The sequence below is a fragment of the Sitophilus oryzae genome, unplaced genomic scaffold, assembly GCF_002938485.1.
Source record: "Sitophilus oryzae breed Bouriz unplaced genomic scaffold, Soryzae_2.0 scaffold_1113_pilon_pilon, whole genome shotgun sequence".
In the NCBI taxonomy this organism is placed as follows: Eukaryota; Metazoa; Arthropoda; class Insecta; order Coleoptera; family Curculionidae; genus Sitophilus; species Sitophilus oryzae.
In genome coordinates, this window is record NW_022145742.1 from 252,658 (window position 1) to 272,963 (window position 20,306).

Here is a 20,306-nt window from a genome sequence, read left to right on the forward strand (position 1 = left end):
AGTCATAGATATTAAGCCACATATCTCTTAAAAAAATAGGCACCTTCAAGTGCTCATTCACAATAGGTTTGTAAGGTCGCGGTGACTTCGTTTCCAAACATTTTACATTCTACATCTCTTAAAAAGCAATAATTTAGCGTACAACTGCACAGCCTGTATTATAGCAGTCCGCCTGTGTTAGACTATCGAAAGATAACTAAGCATCTGTGGGGGCTCTTACAATATTTTTAAATATCAAAATTCTATTACTCATATTAATAAAAATTACATAATATAAACAACAATAACAACATAAAATTGTAATAATTCCTTTGATTTTGTAACACTGAAAATAACCAAGCAGCGGCTTTGTTTTCCACGAGAACTTTTAATTACAGGTGCGAAACTATAATTATACAGAATGTTTGTTAATAATTAGAAAACAATTGCATTGGTTATCAAGCAATAATTACTGCAGAGTTCTTTCGCAATGGAGTCTTATTAATCATAATAATGAAGATGAAATATTAAAGATTACTAATGAGTGATTGCGAGTTTTACTTTCTAATGCTGAAAATGGTGCTGTTGTTTTGGTGCATTCATAATTACTCTAGTGCATTATATAAAAGATATTTTGCAAAACTATGAGTAAAAATAAAGAAATGGTGCTACTTTAACAAGAGGATACATAGCAGTTGCAGTTGTTTCTGTCATTTTAATTCGCAAGGCAATTGAATTTTCTGTAATTTTTGAATGTCGTCTATCGAAATTCTCCCTGACTGGTAGGGCAGACTATCTTACAGTAATACTAATAAACCGTCCACAAAGGTACAGCCATTGATTACTTGCAAACTTGTCCACTTCTATCCCAACAATTATTTCAGTTTGTTATAATTTATTATACGTATTTAAACATGAATAATTATTATTTCTAATAAATAATAGACCACATATTTATTATCTACAATCATTAAGATATATTAAAAATATGGAATTCAATTCAATTTATCTTGGTAATATTTCGAAACATTCTTAGACAATTTCTCTGAAATGAATATACCTATAGACAAAGAATATTATAGTTTTAAGAACTCTCGTGTGGAAGCTTTAGTGATTTGTCATACGGTGGCGCTTTTGAACATAATCGAAGCCTGAAAATGCTAATATTTTAAATTTTGAGGACTACGCGCGGCGATATTTCGTACGGTGTTGCCAAACATATTTTATTTCTCGATATTTAAAGAAATATGTATTGATTATATATTTCGTATATTCGATAGTACATGAGGCATCCTAAGGCTATGAAAAAAAAAACGTAGCTATGAAAATAAAATTTTAGATTTTTAATTTTTTGTACCTTCTAATAAAAATTACTTCTATTCCAATAAAAAATTAACTAGTATGATTATGTGTTATCTGTGCTAGTATTAGGAAACTGGAGTAAATACGGAGAATATTAATTCGTTCTCTAAGATGAGCACTACTAAGTAATTTTTTAAAATTCGACCCATAAGGGGGTGTAATTAGATAAAGGGATGTAATTATACAAAAAAAATCTGTACCTACTAGGAGTATGAACTTTTGCACAGATGTGGCGCATTTGAACATTGATAAGCGATTTTTGGAAATGTATAGCCTAAGGGTAGTGAAACTGGGGGGTGAAATTTTGTACAAAAAGTGTTAGTTCTAGGAGTATGAAATTTTGTACAGAGTTTCCTTAAGTGACGAAAGTGAGTACCTAGAAGCTAATTTTGACATTCATCCCTTAGAAATAAGGGATGAAAATTTGTACAAAAGGTTAAAATCGGTTTTAGAAGTATGAATTTTGCAGACGTTCCTTATGTAACGTAATTTAGCATTAAGAAGCAATTTTTGGAAATTCGCCCTCTAAGGGTGTGAAATGAGGGGTTGAACGTTCTGGAACAATAAATTCTGTTCAAGGAATATGAGAATTTGTACAGAGGTTCCTTATGTAGCGTAATTGAATAATTAGAGTGATTTTTGGAATTCATTCCTTAAGGGGGTAAAACTAGGGGTGAAAATTTGTATAATTTTTTATGTAAAATCCGTTCTAGGACTAGGAGTATGAAATTCTGTTCAGAGGTCCCTTAAATGATGAAAGTGAGTACCTAGAAGCGAATTTTAGGCATGCATCCCCTAAAAAATAAGGGATGAAAATTTGCACAAAAATTTGTTAAAATCGGTTGTAGAAGTATGAATTTTGCAGACGTTCCTTATGTAACGTAATTTAGCACTAAGAAGCAATTTTTGGAAATTTGCCCTCTAAGGGTGTGAAATGAAGGGTTGAACGTTCTGGAACTATAAATTCTGTTCAAGGAATATGATGCTGATTATATATGATGATTTGCACAGAGGTTTATTATGTAGCGTAATTGAATAATTAGAGCGATTTTTGGAATTCATTCCTTAAGGGCGTAAAACTAAGGGTAAAAAAATTTGTATAATTTTTATGTAAAATCCGTTCTAGGACTAGGAGTATGCAATTTTGTACAGAGGTCCCTTAAGTGATGAAAGTGTGTACCCAGAAGAAAATTTTGGACATGCACCCCTAAAAAATAAGCACTCCCTATAAAACAATTAAAATAAAAAAATTTGTCTAAAAATAAAAAAAGTTGGGGTGGGCCACTCTCTTATCTTAGGGGTATAAAAATAGATAACAACCTAGGAATAGGTTGTGACCAAACCAAACCAGACCTACTGAATATACATATAAAATTTTATCAAAATCGGTCCTAGCCGTTTCGGAGATGGTAACAAAAATTTAAAAAAAACAACCCTATTAAAATATAGGGGATGATGGTGGAATGGTGAAAATTTAGGGTTATTTGTATTTATTAATGCCAACTAAAAATAAAAACATTTTTTCTTTTCAAAAATAAAAAATGAGGGTGGGCTACCCTTACCACATAAGGGGTATAAAAATAGATAACAACCTATTCTTAGACGTACTGAATATACATATAAAATTTTATCAAAATCGGTCAAAGCCGTTTCACGGATGGTAACAAAAATTGTAAAACAACCCCTATTAAAAATAGGGGAAGGTAGAACAATGAAAATTTTGGGTTCTTTGTATTTTTAATGCAAAATAAAAAAATAAAAATATATATTTTTTCAAAATATAAAAAAATGGGAATGGGCTACCCTTATCACTTAAGGGTATAAAAAATAGATAACAAACTATTTTCAGACCTACTCAATATACATAATAAAATTTCATCAAAATCGGCAAAACCGTTTCGGAAATGGTAACAAGAAACTTTAAAAAAAAACAACCCCTATTAAAAAATAGGGGATGATGGTAGAACGGTGAAAATTTAGAGTTGTTTGTATTTTTTAAGGCCAAATAAAAAAAAATATTTTTTTCAAAATAAAAAATGAGGGTAGGCTACCCTCTCGGCTACCCTTATCACTTAAGGGTATAAGAATAGATAACAACTTCTTAGACGTACTGAATATACATACATATAAAATTTTATCAAAATCGGTCAATCGGAGATGGTAACAAAAAACTTAAAAAAAAAACAACCCCTATTAAAAAATAGGGGATGATGAGTAGAACGGTGAAAATTTAGGGTTGTTTGTATTTTTAATGCCAAATAAAAAAATAAAATAATTTTTTTTTTCAAAAAATAAAAATGGGGTGGGCTACCCCTTACCACTTAAGGGTATAAAAATATATAACAAGCTATTTTCAGACCTACTCAATATACTTATAAAATTTCATCAAAATCAGCCAAGCCGTTTCAGAGATGGTATCAAAAACAACCCTATTAGAAGAAAATAGGGGATGATGGTAAAACAGTGAAAATTTAGAGTTGTTTGTATTTTTTAAGGCCAAATAAAAAATTTATTTTTCCAAAATAAAAAATGAGGGTGAGCTACCCTCTCGGCTACCCTTATCACTTAAGGGTATAAGAATAGATAACAACCTATTCTTAGACGTACCGAATATACATATAAAATTTTATCAAAATCGGTTAAGCCGTTTCGGAGATGGTAACAAAAAATCTTAAAAAACAACCCCTGTTAAAAAATAGGGGATGATGGTAGAACGGTGAAAATTTAGGGTTGTTTGTATTTTTTAATGACAAATAAAAAAAATTAAAATATTTTTTTTTTTCAAAAATAAAAAAAAATGGGGGTGGGCTACCCTTATCACTTAAGGGTATAAAAACAGATAACAACGTATTCTCAGACCTACTGAATATACATATAAAATTTCATCAAAATCGATCAAGCCGTTTCGGAGATGGTAACAAAAATTAAAAAAAAACATCCCCTATTAAAAAATAGGGGATGATGGTAGAACGGTGAAAACTTAGGGTTGTTTGTATTTTTTAATGCCAAATAAAAAAAATAAAAATATTTTTTTTTAAATAAAAAAAATGGGGGTGGGCTACCCTTATCACTTAAGGGTATAAAAAATATATAACAACCTGTTTTCAGACCTACTCAATATACTTATAAAATTTCATCAAAATCAGGCTAAGCTGTTTCGGAGATGGCAACAAAAAAAAAAATAAAAACAACCCTATTAAAAATAGGGATGATAGCAGAACAATTGAAAATTTAGGGTTGTTTGTATTTCTTAATGCCAAATAAAAAATAAAAAACATTTTTTTCTTTTCAAAACTAAAAAAAATGAGGGTGGGTTACCCTCTCGGCTACCCTTATCAGTTAAGGGTATAAGAATAGATAACAACCTATTCTTAGACGTACTGAATATACATATAACATTTTATCAAAATCAGTTAAACCGTTTCGGAGATGGTAACAAAAATCTTAAAAAACAACCCCTGTTAAAAAATAGGGGATGATGGTAGAACAGTGAAAATTTAGGGTTGTTTGTATTTTTTAATGACAAATAAAAAATTAAAATATTATTTTTTTTCAAAAATAAAAAAATGGGGGTGGGCTACCCTTATCACTTAAGGGTATAAAAACAGATAACAACGTATTCTCAGACCTACTGAATATACATATAAAATTTCATCAAAATCGATCAAGCCGTTTCGGAGATGGCAACAAAAATTAAAAAAAACATCCCTATTAAAAATAGGGGATGATGGTAGAACAGGTGAAAACTTAGGGTTGTTTGTATTTTTAATGCCAAATAAAAAAATAAAAATATATTTTTTTTTAAATAAAAAAAATGGGGTGGAGCTACCCTTATCACTTAAGGGTATAAAAAATATATAACAACCTGTTTTCAGACCTACTCAATATACTTATAAAATTTCATCAAAATCAGCTAAGCCGTTTCGGAGATGGCAACAAAAAAATAAAAAAACAACCCTATTAAAATAGGGGATGATAGAAGAACAGTGAAAATTTAGGGTTGTTTGTATTTCTTAATGCCAAATAAAAAAATAAAAACATTTTTCTTTTCAAAAACTAAAAAAAATGAGGCTACCCTTATCAGTTAAGGGTATAAAATAGATAACAACTTATTCTTAGACATTACTGAATATACATATAAAATTTTATCAAAATCGGTTAAGCCGTTTCGGAGATGGTAACAAAAATTAAAAAAACAACCCCTATTAAAAATAGGGGATGAAAGTAGAACGGTGAAAATTTAGTGTTGTTTGTATTTTTTAATGCCAAATAAAAAAATTAAAATATTGTTTTTCACAAAATAAAAATGGGGGTGGACTACCCTTATCATTTAAGGGTATAAAAATATATAACTACCTATTCTCAGACCTACTGAATATACATATAAAAAAAATTTCATCAAAATCGGTTAAGCCGTTTCGGAGGAGTACGGTAACCAAAACTGTAACACGGGAATTATATAAGATAATATTATATGTAAACTGCAGAGTGCGGAGAACGGAAAGACTGATTATAGTAATAGATAAAATTTAAAACTATAATTTAAAACTATTCAAGAAAGTACACACAAAACAAGGCAACGCCGCGCGTCTATTCGTTCAATTCCGAGCAAAATAGCGAGGCTCCACGAAGTTGGGGCCTCGCTCGCCAAAGCGAGGCCCCATCGACAGGTCAGATTTTGATGCCAGACGAGACTTCTAGGGTATTAAGATATTCTTTGCTATAGACCAGAAACGCCCATATATGATATTTCAAAGTATGTATCAGTACTAGAAAGCTGAACAGGAAAACAGAACTAAATTTATAAAAAATATTCTTCACATTGGATTTATCTATTACTGACAGATCAGTGTAAACATCTCTAAAGAACTATAATTCAGTTGCAATACCACTTTCCTTTCAGAGATAATCGAGAAAAAATCAGTTTAATAGCAAAAACATGATTTGTCAATAAGAAATGGTTGCATAAAATATGACCATAACAAGAACCATTGCACGTTTCTATGGTAAAGTTAAGTATTAAGGTCAATTTTTTTCAGGATATATGACTAAGCTTTAGGAACACTGATATTACATACATACCTATATGTAGGTAATTAAAAACAAAACTTTATTTTTAAATAGTTTTAATAGTATGTGGTTTTAATATAGAATTCTCGTATGATATTTAACATATAAATGTACGGGGTGTAAGTGAATTAGTGCGATAGATGAATTGAAATTGCCAAATACAACCATCATATGGATGCAGAAGGCTGTTATCCTAAGCACCGTATATAGCAATTATACGACAGGTTTCCTCTCCTAGATGACCAATGCAGTTGCTCTTAACTATATATCCGGCCAAATACATCTAACATAACCGCTATTAAGTGAAAATTAAAAAAAAAATCGCGTTGAAAAACGTATAAAGAAGAAAGAGACTTATTTTGCAAATTGAAACAATTTTCTTGAAGAACGGTCTCATTATAATTTTTATTTTATAATTTTAAGTCGGGAAAATTGTTTTCTTTTAATTATACTTATTGCCGTTGCGGGAAAAATTACGTCGTCTCCACTTTTTTTAAATGCAAACTTTAAATTAGATCATAAAAAGAACTTTAGATTTTTCAAAACTTGCTGCGTCTGAAGTACGAGCACTTTGCTAAACACATTAAACTTATAATACTGTCCCGTCATTTAAACATACATTTTCTAACTATTTTCACTGCAGTTTAATTATAAATGGGTTCTTATTTTTAATAAATAAAAATAAAAATGATTTTATAAATTTAGCATTTCGGGGTCATAATAATTATTGTTTATTGCTCTAATTTATCAATATTATTATAGAATAGGATATAATACCGTGCTGGCAACTGTTACTTTTGGGTCGGCATTTACATTTGTGGAAGTAAATCGCATAGAGATCTTATTAAGTCGGAGTGAGAGAAATGCGTCGGAGTGAGGTGTGCTGTTGCGGCGTTGCCGGTACGCCTTTTCCTATCAAGTAAAGTAAAATCACGATCGCAAACCGCTTATTTTTAAAAGACTTTTTTTTTTCAAGAGATAACTAGATAAAATCATTAGAAATGTTTCTGAGCATCTGAAATGGAATTATAAGGATATCGTTAGGGTGTAATTTTTTACGAGAAAACGTCAGTAATCGCGATAATTTAAAAACTCAACTTTTTAACACATAACAGGCAACTCGGATCGGATATCGGATAATCGGATATTTTACAATATGTGTACATAAGAAAAATTCGATAAGGTTGTTTTTTCTATTCAAAAATTGTAAACAATCCATACATTTACTTTTAGAGCATATTTTTAGCAATCGTGTAATTTTTTTATTGATAAAGATTTTCACATACTGTCTACAAAGAAAATACAGCAGAAATATTAACAAAGTTCTTGAAAAAACCACAATATATTATTTCTAATGATGCGTTTAGACTTGAGCACGAACGAGCTGAGCGTGCGCGCACGGCATTCGTTCGCGCTCTCGGCTCCGTTCAAATTAAAAACTTATTTTTCGACGAATGAAGTGATCCATTTGTGCGCGCACAGCAGAGTTGTGTTGGCGAAAATAATGGACGACCAAGAAATAGTCGAGGCTGCAGTCATTGTTATGCACAGCTTAATTATTAAAAAGAAGAAAAACCGAAAACATCGTCGCTGGTGGCAAACCCAAATTTTTAGAAATCGATATAATTTACTGCAACAACTTAGTGTCTGAGGAGGGCTATGATCAGTTCAAAAACTTTACAAGAATGACCAGGCCTGACTTTGAATATTTACAAAATAAATAACACCAAAAATTACGAACAAAAGATACAAATTTTAGAATAGCAATTTCATTAATATCGACATATTCAATATTAATTTTATTTTCAAGGTTTTGCCAAGCGATATATTTTTTTTTTGATTTTTTAAAAATACAAAGAATGTTTAACATCCCAAAATATATTTTAATAAAGAAAACAAAAAAAAATTACACACGCATGCACGAACGCAGACAAAACAAATTGCCGGTCCAAATTGAGCGTTCGCGCACACATAAAATCCCTTTGAGCACGGACCAAAAACCGACACAAGACGGCTCACGTTCGCGGCTGCTCGCGCACCGTCAGATTCAGAGTGAGCGTGCGCGCACAGCCGTTTACACTTGAGCAATCGCGGAGGATCAGTGTGTGCGTGCTCAAGTTGCTCAACGTGCTCAATGTGTGCGTGCTCACGCACCATAATAGATTTCGAGATATCGGTTTTTTAATTCAGAGTTCTAATAGCGCGACCACTATCGAACACCTACTCAATTCCACTTATTTATACCAAAAATGCAAGTGTTTCTAGCTTGCACTTAAAAAAATTCAAGCTATAGGGAAAATTACAACGACTCGTTAATAAATAAACAAATTAAGTATCAGGAGACGTAATTAAATCGTGAAGCTGAACGCATGACGTACACCTTTCCCTAGAACTTTTTAAGTAATGACAGAGGTATTGATTGGGTCGACCGCATAAAGTAACTAAAATAAAAGAGTGTGTGAAAGGTTGTCTAACTTGGCCATAATGTTGCACAGTTCAGTTAGGGCTCCAAAGCGTCGCCACCTGCTACCTGTCACGTGTCATGACAAGATTGACAAGTGAAACGACAGCAAATTATTTGTATTTTGCAGTTGTTTACAATTTTGTTTTGAATTTTGGAATTTGTTATTATTTTGTGTAGCATATACTTTATCTGTTTGTTTTGTGTTTGTGCGTACAGAAATTATGGAGGAAGTTTGATTTCCCGAGGAACCAGAGACCTTATATTTCTCTATGATTTGAACTTTGTTTTGTGCTATGTGTCTTACGGTCATCATGTAATATTCTGTTCAGCCGATGATGTGATTTGAATACGATCCAGGAAAGGGTATCATGCAAAGCAAGTTCGATATATAAAGACATTGCCCATCTCTGAACTCGATGAACGTAAAACGAACTGACTATAAATTCGCGCCTTCATTTAACAGTGTTGACCATTTGCTACCTCAACTGAACTTCAACTACTGAGTTTATAAATCCAACTTACAGGTGAATTAATTTTTGATGATGTCTTATTTAAATCTTTATCTATTATAATAGCATAGATTGCAAACCCTGCGATCTTATATGCTTTGTTAGTGGCGTTGTTAAATTTGGCATTAGTGTACAGAAATTCATCAGCGGTTTACCCCTCGAGGTTAATTCAGCATATATGTTTTATATTATCAAATTTAATTTAGCATTTAACTGTAAGCATTTGAAAAGTGTACAATAGTTTATACTTTTCAAATATTCCGTTTTTAAAAATAAATTTTCATTATATTTTTTTGCAGTTTGATTTCGTAATATTTTTAAAAATACATAAAATTTTAAATTCACATTTAAACTGCCCGCCTTTTTTGTGGTAGGTAATGCAGATACCTATTTTACCGATTACGTCTGTCATATTTTCTGTCATTAGTTCAGTTAGGGTTCAAGGGTGCGCTACAATCGATCCTCGTTAAACGTGCTGCCTACGTTTGACTATGAAAATGACAACTCTTTTATTTTATATTTCGCTACGGTCGACCGATCAACTGCGACAAATCTGCTATATCCCCTTCCACGTCTCTTAGCGATGTGCACAGTTTCTCGGTTTATTTCATACGTTTGGCAACGTGTTTACTGTCCTCTCTTTGTTCAGTACATTATAAACGCATTGTACTCTTCCATACGGAAATCTCGACCCAAGACTAACATTTGCCAGCCCTTAGTATAATAATAACAATAATATTTATTGTTCCAAAAAAACTGCAATTTATCTAAAGAAGAAAACATTCGACCAATATGCATGCCAAACCTGACCCCTTAAAGGTTGATTCTCACTATACCTTCCGTTTCAATTCCATAGGATATGATAGTCTGGTAAAAAGCATAGACCACTTTTTTTGTGTGGCTGTGTTATTGTTGAGACAGTAACCAGTAACTAAATCTCGAGACAATAATGCAAAACTTTACTCCAAGGTGTGTATATGCTATTTAATTTACATCTACACCATTAATAAAAAGACGATACAATATTTTATTTTAAAAATGAAAAATCGAGTAAAACTGCCAACATTTGTCATTTTCTGTTGTGGCGTGCTTAGTTTAAAGCCAGTAAAATATAAGTAACTACTGTAATTTTGGAATTTCTTGATCGTTAGAATGAAAACCATTTTCTTGGATCCGTGTAATTAAGAAATACATTAACCATAAAATAGTTGAACTAAAATGATTTTTTACTGTATAATAATTTATTCTCGCTAATTACTTGGAGACTACGTAGAATTATTAATCGTCATTAGATACTGCAATACGTCTTGGTACAGACTATGTGTGCCATGGTTTTACACTCGACTCGATTCTGAATTTGCTTCAACCACAAATTTAACGATCTATCGAGGTTGATCGAGGTTATTGGCTGTGTAACGAGAATAAAAAATAGGCGTTTCGAGAAACAGCCAGCCGCACTTGTTTTCTATTTTCTGGTTCGTTTTAGGTTAATAACGAACGCGAAAATAGAAAGTTTAATTCGAGCAAAAATGACTTATTAAATTACACGGCTAATTTGCAAATAGGCGAAGGAGCCTAACGACCGGCAGCACAAATAATAGAATCGAAAAAAATGGTCTATTATTATTTATGTAAATTCGTCTGTTTCACTAATGACCTTATTCTCACGTTCAATGTTCTATCTATCTCACTTTGTAGTAAGAGTTATTCTTGTTCGGTGTAAATAATGCGTAGGAAATGTTGTAACACTACATTTAATATAACTATAGTTATAAGAACAAGAAAGAAATAGTGAGGGAAATGTATAAAAAAGAAGAAAAAGATTAAACGGCTCAGCCCTCAACAACTCGTAACCGTATACACCAGTGTACACCAGTGCAGACACGCACACTCACACACTCACACAACCACACCTACACTAGTGTACACTGATGTAACTGCCTTCAGGCTTCATCAGTACGGGAAGAAATCAGGAAGCGATGAAACCAATCCCAAAACGCAAAAAACCAGGAAGCAAACGAGGCAACGAGACACCGTGTGCAACCCAGAAGATGGAAAAAAATTGATGAAGAAGCGAAAATAAATGATGGAAAGTGTCCTCTGCAAAATTTGGTCAACCATAATTTGCAATCTTGTTTGATATAGTTATAAATATATGAAGACAAAACACGCTAGACGCTGCATAAGCAAGCTTTAGAAGCGGCATCAGCACAATTGATCACACTAAGAGAAACTATCAGCCCAACAAAAGAATACGAACTTCCACTAGCCATAGATTTTGAGAAGGCTTTCGACTCCATACATCCTAAGGCAATAATAGAAGCCCTACCGAAACAAGGTATTGACAGACAGAGGAAACTCTCGCCAATATCTACAAACCCCAGTGTTCCCAACCGTCAAAGAACTACGACAGGGAGCGCAATATCCCCAAAGCTGTTTAGCAACAAAACTGCTTCAGCAACACTAGAAGAAATCTTCCTTCAAATGGTTTGGACAAACAAAGGATTAAAAATAGATGGAGAGTGGATTGGTTTTCACCAATCCATTCTCCATCCAAGAAATACCCATATAGGATTTTTTTTGGATAGATGGAGAATATTTTAACCATCTAAGATTCGCTGATGACGTAGTCTTAATTGTCAATAGTCCTGAATATAAATACAATAGTCCTGAAAATATAGAATGCCACTTTATCTTAAGAAGTAAACATTCGACCAATGTGTACTACCAGTCATGACCTATGCATGCATAGCCTGGACACTTAAAACGGACATTATAAGGAAATTGCAGATCGCACAATACTCAATGGAACAAAATATGCTGCGAATAACCACGAAAGAACCTAAAAGAACAGAGTGCATACAGAGACAAAAACCCAGGTAATAGATATCATCCATAGAATCAAATCCAATGTGGTGCAAATCCAATCAATCCAAATGACAATGGTACTGATACACTGACAACACATGGACCACAAAAATTACAGCACGGTACCCACGAGGAATTAAGAGACCTAGAAGAAGAACAAACCTAAGATGGGTCCATGATATTATGAAATTAGCAAGGACAACCTGGGCCCACATAGCCAACAATAGACAACAATGAGCCCAACTACAAAGAGAGTATCTAAATGAGGGAGGCTACACCATAATGGAAAATGGTTGAAAAAAGATTTGGAATTGAAAAGTTTTGGAAAAAAGTTGCTTTTGACGTAATAGTATAAACGTCAATTAAATCAACTTTTTGATAGTCTTATCAGCGTTTTTTATCTTTTGATTGCATTTCAAAATGCCAACAACTTCAACTATTTCAAATAATAAAGACATTTTGAAAAAGCAATTAAAATATAAAAACGCTGATAAGACTATCAAAAAGTTGATCTAATAACAATTTAACGTTTATACTATTACGTCAAAAGCAACTTTTTTCCAAAGCCTACCATGACTTCACTGAATCATCGTTTCTTGTTCACTGTTATTAATATCTTAAACTTATTTTTTTGTTAGAATGAGCATAATTAAGAGGGCTACTGATACCGTGTTGTAAAAATAAGGTAATTAAGGGCTTATATTTTGGTATTTATTATCATTTTGCTAATATCTTCGGTTTGAAAGAAGATATCAAGATGCGGTTTTCGCTGACTTTTTAAGCTTTTACTACTCTTTACTATCAGCTAAAATTACATATACTATTGCATTTAATTTTTTTGAAAAAACGCGCAATGTTTGTTAAAATGTAAGGCAACGCCCCCACAGCTTATTATTATTGTTTATATGGTACAATATAAAGTAAGAAACGCTCTTTTAAACAAGCCCTCGCTTGTTGAATTCCGATCATCCAGTCCAGAGTTCTTAATATTTAAATAAAAACAGATCTAACCTTCCCCCACCACTTTATTTTGGTAGATAGGGGAAAATGCCTTTAACAAAAAATATTCAAAACTTACTGAATATTATGAAGCTATTACTTATAGTACACCTCATCTAGGGTAAAAACTCCATTTTCATATTTTTTGTTGCAGTTGCGCCCCCTAGCGGTCGTTCTACAAACTTGAAAATAATTTCCAGCAATTTCTCATAGCCTCTTTAGTAATAAATATTTTTTTCCGTAAACCCTACGGCTAATACTTTCCGAGATACAGCCGAGAGCTATTCTTAGTGAGACACCCGGTATATTCAGGCTGAGAACGTCGAGCGTCGCGTCGCGTTTACGTTCGCGTTGTGGAATGCAAAATTGCCACAATATAGAAACAGAAATCTGTATGATCGGCTACTTGAAGAAATAGTTACAATTTTAGGTATTTCTAATAAGTATTTTTTCACAGTATGGGTAAATATATGAGAGCTTTCGCCGGACGCGACGCTCGACGCTCTCAGTCTGAATATACCTTAATAGTTCTCGAGATATTTGGAATATAAGTTATCAATACCTGTCATCAATGACATAAATTACTACTACATGTTGACTAAAATAGTTATTAGACTGAAATCATAAAGTTGAAATGTTTTGGTGCCAAATGTTCAGCAGAAACTGTTTTATCATCATTTTTTGAAGATACATTTATGATTAATTTAAAAAAAGTGAAAAGATCCCAAACTTATCATTTCAGTCAAATAACTATCTACTCAACATGTTTATTTTTTGTCAATAATGACATGTATTGACTATTTTCATGATATATTACATATAGACATGATTATGACTACGGTTGCTCGTAGCGATTTTTACCTAGAAACCTTTTTTACGTAAAAAAAACGTCGTAAATATATATTTTTTACTCAGTAGTTTTATACGAGTACGGACGAAAAGTTATTACTATTCAAACCAGTTAAAAAATATGTAGGTAGCGCCCTCTATAAGTAGGAGTCATATTGATATCAAAATCAAATGTCTCATGTCCCAAATACCAATTTTCAATAAAATATTGACGTTATTTCAGATATTTGGAAAAAATCGAAACAAAAATGAAACTTCTACACCCTGTATTTCCGAAAATAAGCATTTTAGGGCATACATTTATACGAACTTTTTTACTTATTTTTATCTGCAGAATATGCTGTTTTGAAATTCCGAAAGTTTCCGAAATACAGATAGAACGATCGGACCACCCTGTATAGTTAATTATATTTATTAAAACACGCCATCTAAAATTTAAAAAAAATGATCTCATTATACTCTCAAATTGTTGTAATCCATATGTTTCTTCGATCGTAACTGTTTCTATTTGATGAAGAGGCGTTGCTTATGATCTGAAACGTGCCGATTTGCGGGCATAAAAACGCGTGTCTGCTCACTGCCCGAGCGAGATGTTATGCAACCGATCATTACACGTTACCTGGAATGCGAATGAATGTTGCCGCGGAATAACCGAAAGCAAACTATTACGATTATGAGCGAATCGTGTTAAGTGCCTTGAGTTTCAGGGTTAAACGCAGAATATACAGCAAGTACGGAACTGCAATTGGAACAGAACTAGTTTAAACTATTTTCATACATTCTAGAATTTCTCTTTGGTTTTATATATAAAAAGGGAAAAGTTAACACATTGTGTATTAAGATTTGTCTAATAATATTGAGAAGCTGTATTTTATTTAAGCATTTAGAAAACAAATAAAAATATAAACAACTCAAGAAGGGTTCCGCATTTTTCTAATTCTTAAAATGGAATTAATTCTCAAACAAGACTTATTTTTTTATTAGATAAGCTGACCCTTAAAAAGTTTTCATCAACTTCATCTTCTTTTCATCAAATAACTTCACAAAAAAACTCTTCGGCTCTCTAGTAAATAAAAGTTTTATTTTCAATTAACTATAAGGGTAGTTTGTTTTGTTTTACAAGCCAAAATAGTGTCAACAGTATGAAAGTTTCCGAAAAAAATATTGACTAATAAAGAACATTACTAACTTGAGCAAATAAAAAGATTCTTTAATCATTCTAATAAAAAACATATAAATAAGATATAATTGGACTAATTTCTTTATTATAAATAAAATAGATAATTCTATTAAAACGAAGGGATTGATATCCTTTTTATGTCATTTCTCGTTAGACTCAGAAGTTCACTAGCTCTTTATACTGTATAATTGGTTTTCATTTCACCTGCGGGATGTTTCTGAATAGAATTCAATTATATTTTTTCTCAATTGGCATATTTTTTCTACTGAAAGTATTTCTATTTTCTCTGAAGAACCTGGAAAACTCCATCCGTAACCTGGAATGGAAATCATCCAACGGTCTAAGATACTCGAAAAAGTTCCTCAGAACTTACGTCCAAGAAAAATTAAAGATTTTCCTTGATTTAAGTAAAAACAATCTTCGGATTGTCACGGACTTTCTAACAGAACACTCTTTCCTCAATGAACACCTCAGTAGAGTGAAGCAGAGAAAAAAGTCGGCGGTGGTCAGCAATCACCTGTTTTTTACATTTTATATTAACTTATGACGTCATTTGGAAGAGCTCAATAGAAATATAAAAGAACTAAAGCTTGTTTGGAAAGCAATTTGACATTCGTGACGTCAGCACTCCGGCAGTCTAACGTATCGCTAATTGCCATTCGCAAATATATTCCAGATAGGTATAGTGAACAAATGAACCGTTCGCAACGTTAAATAATTTTGATATTTGACTTTTATCGTGATGGCTTTTTATAAAAGTGAAGAATTTAGTAAGAAAAATATTAATGATGGAGATGAACGTGTACGGATTCATGAATGATCACGGTCACGACACTATAGAAATGTGAGGTATGTGTGTATACATATATATATATACATATATATATATATATATATATATATATATATATATATATATATATATATATATATATATATATATATATATATATATATATATATATATATATATATATATATATATATATATATATATATATATATATATATATATATATATATATTGTAGTGTAACAACCCAAATTCGTCAACAAAGTTGAAGAGGTAATATTTTGGCCAACTGTATAACAAGAAATTTAAATGAAAGAAAGGAACCTACGTTGTGTTAAATATTTTTTTATTATGATTACCTCGGATGCGCCTCGACAAAGCAATATTTTGGGAAATTTGAGGAGAATAGGTTATGTAAATAAAACGCTAAATTTGGAAAAAGCCCTACTTATTTTATTAAATGAAATGAAAGGAGTGCCGTACTCTGCCTGGAATTCACATGTAAAAGAGCACGGCAGAGAAAACCATGATCACCATTCCAGAGAATCTAACTATGCTGTCCTGAACTTTAATAAAAGAGAAATAATAAAGAAACTGTTCTCATACCTAGGTTTATAGTTTAATACACTCAAAACATGCCACATTTATATCGTTCAAAACTGAAGAGTTTTTTTTGTTAGTTTAACGGGTCCCCACCCGTAGGTACGAAGTCCCTTGTTGCGGAATCGACGCTAAAGTTGAAGGTTTGGTGCCAATATCTTATAATTTAATAAACTGTAAGTTATTCTATGAATTATTTTATTTATTGTTTTTGTTTGCCCTTTTGCGAGCTAAGATATTCGCCCATGCAAGGTCGAAAATTGTTAGTACACTCAACAAGGCTCTTATTCTCACAAACCACAAACATCGGCACGAAGGAACAGTAAACGATTTTATTTAGATTACTTTTAAGCTGAAATTATTTACAGCATAAATAGATTCCATTAAATGCATACACATGTTATATATTGTCTTTGTCAGATCAAATGAATAAGGAAAAGCTTTAGAACAGAATTACAACAGGAAAGCAAAATAATATGATTTAGTTAACATTAGTCAAATAATGAGAAAACATTTACTTTACCTTTAATAACATTCTTTGTCACAAAACTTACGAACCAAAATAATATCAATGCGTCTCGAATGGTAGTCTAAAAGCTATTATCTAACAAATATCACATCTGTTCGTCGCCTGATTTCCCTCTCCCGAGTTTGTGAATAATATTTTTTAAAAATCAATAATTTTGTTTATGTATACAGAGTGTCTTAAAAATGAATGTTTTGAGTTTAAATAAATATGTCTATTTTTTAAATAGGCGGTTCATCTCAATATATATATATATATATATATATATATATATATATATATATATATATATATATATATATATATATATATATATATATATATATATATATATATATATATATATATATATATATATATATATATATATATATAGGGTGGTCCGAACTGTATTCCGGAAACTTCGGCGGCAAATTAAAATATAGTTCGACGATAATTTAGTTTGCAGCTTCTTTTCATCATACCTAGTAAAATCCCGTCACAACCACTACTCATAGTAAGTATACCTATGTATTTTTAAACATCATTATGATATTTAAGTCATAGGTGCCCATAATATGAGTAGCGGTATTGACGGTTTTTTGTTATGATGAAAATGTTGTGTGATATGAAAAAGCAACAAAATATATTATCGATTACAGCAACTATACCTAGTTTACATTCAGTATGCCCAATTAATATAGAACATTATACCTATGCATGATTTTAAAAATTTGCTACCATTATATTTTGATAGTTGAGTTTTTGAAATTATTTGTTAGCTTCTTAAACAAAACAGACCCATAATAATTCAAATCTTTATCATCCAAGACTTCCAAGAATTATAAAGTAATCTCATGTCAAAATTTTTTAAAATTATTGCATGCCTTAAATGTTTGCAAAGTTAACAAAAACATGTCTTTGATTACCTGCAATTAATATATTTGGTCCAATTTATCAGTTCTGCATCATATCCGAAATTCAGATTGTGTGTGACACAACGAAGAGTCAACGTGCAACGTGAACGAGAAGAAAATGGCAAGTAAAAAAAAATTGTAGTCTTAATTACTAATTGCACAGTCGTTCTCTTGAGTTCTCCTGCCTAAAATCTATATTGCCTTCCCTAAGATTTTAAATATAAATGATTGAAACTCATACAAGTTTACCACAATTTAAACTTAAGATAATTATTTAATTATTAAATTCATAATTATATTAAAATATAACACTTACGAAGTTACTAAATATTAACTATTTCTACTTAATCATACAATAATTCTGATAAAAACACTCTTGATTATTTATTTTAGAAATCGTACGGGCTATAATCATTAATATGACTATATTAACAATACTTAAATCAAAATTTATTTGAAGGAATGCTATTGTATTACAATAATTGTAAAACAAGTATGTAATAATAACTCGGAATAATTATTAAAAACTGCTCATCTTGTTATAGATGTCGGCGTCTTGTCTCTATTATTTTATTAGCCGTTTAGCTATAGTTTGATTTCAGATAATGCAGATTTTAATGTGCCATTTGTGTTTTTTTATTGGAATTATTATTTTTAGCATATTTGATATACTCTATGAAGTTATTTTTAAGTGCTCCTGTCCATTTTTCAATTATTAAAGTGCCTTTAGATACAATTAAAATTAATTAATTGGTGTATAGTATTTGTATTATGGGTTTGTTTATTTTTTATGAAATGAATTTTTTGCCTATTAAAATAAACAAAGCTTACTAAATCACTAGATAGCCATTTTTAAATACAGGATGTTAATTAAGTATCTGGCCAAACTTCAGGAGGTGATCCTTTGAATGTTTTTAAGGTAAAAAGTTCATATAAACATGTGCCCGGAAATGTATAATTTTAAAGATACAGGGGTGTCAAGGTGTTTTCTAATAGACCTATTAATATCTCAAAGATTTTGTTGTTGGCTGATTTTGTTGAAATTTCGCCATGTTGTAAAATTTAATAAGTTAGCACTAATTAAATGATAATTATTATTTACAACAATATTTAAACGATAAAAACTTATCCCAATAAATATTTGGCACCGCCTTGAATTCATTTGTTTTTACTGTTGACGGTGGAAACCATGCAAGCTTTTTCTTTGTCCTAAGTTGTTAATTAAAAAAATTAGTATCATATAAAAAATATAGGTCCTAATAGCCTAAATTTTATCAAAATATATCAGCAGATCCGATGAGACCCGAATTATTATATGTTTTGGAACTTAATGATTTAATTAATCATTCCCTTTAATGCATCCATTGTGCGCATTATCCTACGCGCCAAGAAAAAATATTGCATTAGTCTAAATTTATTATTTATGTTATTCCGCTCTTTCACGTATAATGTGCCCTCTGCTTTTCATACGGAAGAGTTAGATTAAAATAGTCCCACTGTACCTAACAACCCATGCATGCCTTGACGCATATTCTTTTTTATAATAATATCGGCTTTCCCAGACTAATCATCCATATCCATAAAATAGTTGGCTCACACTAATAAGACCTCATTTCGGCCCTAGGACGACCTTGGTCTATTCAGCTATCGACTTACGTGTTGACAAGTTGATTAGGCAGGTTATTGAACTCCATGTCGCCTCTAGCATGTCGTTTTTTCAAAGATGGGTCCCATATAAACGCGGCCAGAAGTATTTTCAATACTAAAACGGCGAATGCAGGTTCTGTGGGGAAAATGGAAAATGGGGAAACACCAGTACACCTTAACACTAAAGCGATGGAGAGTTGGCCGAAATTACATTCTACAAGTGATTTTTTGATCTTTGTTGATCTTGAAAGAAGAAAGTATCTTGAAAAAGCCTGGGTAGTTCGCCACTAAATCGGAAATTTAGAAGTTATTTTTTAAATATATGCATATATGCAAGAGCGTCGCCTAGTGGTGGAGGAGGGCTAGGAGGGGCAGCTGTCCCTTCTGGGGATTCAAAAATGAGAAATTGGGGATTCAAGATATCGAGAAATTTATAAATTATCCCCAAAGATTTTGATTTACTCCACTTATTTTATGCGTTACATCAACTACCCCCCCCTAGGCCATCGATTTGTGTAACTTCAAATAAATGAGGGGGGGGTGGACCTAATTAAATAAAATATCT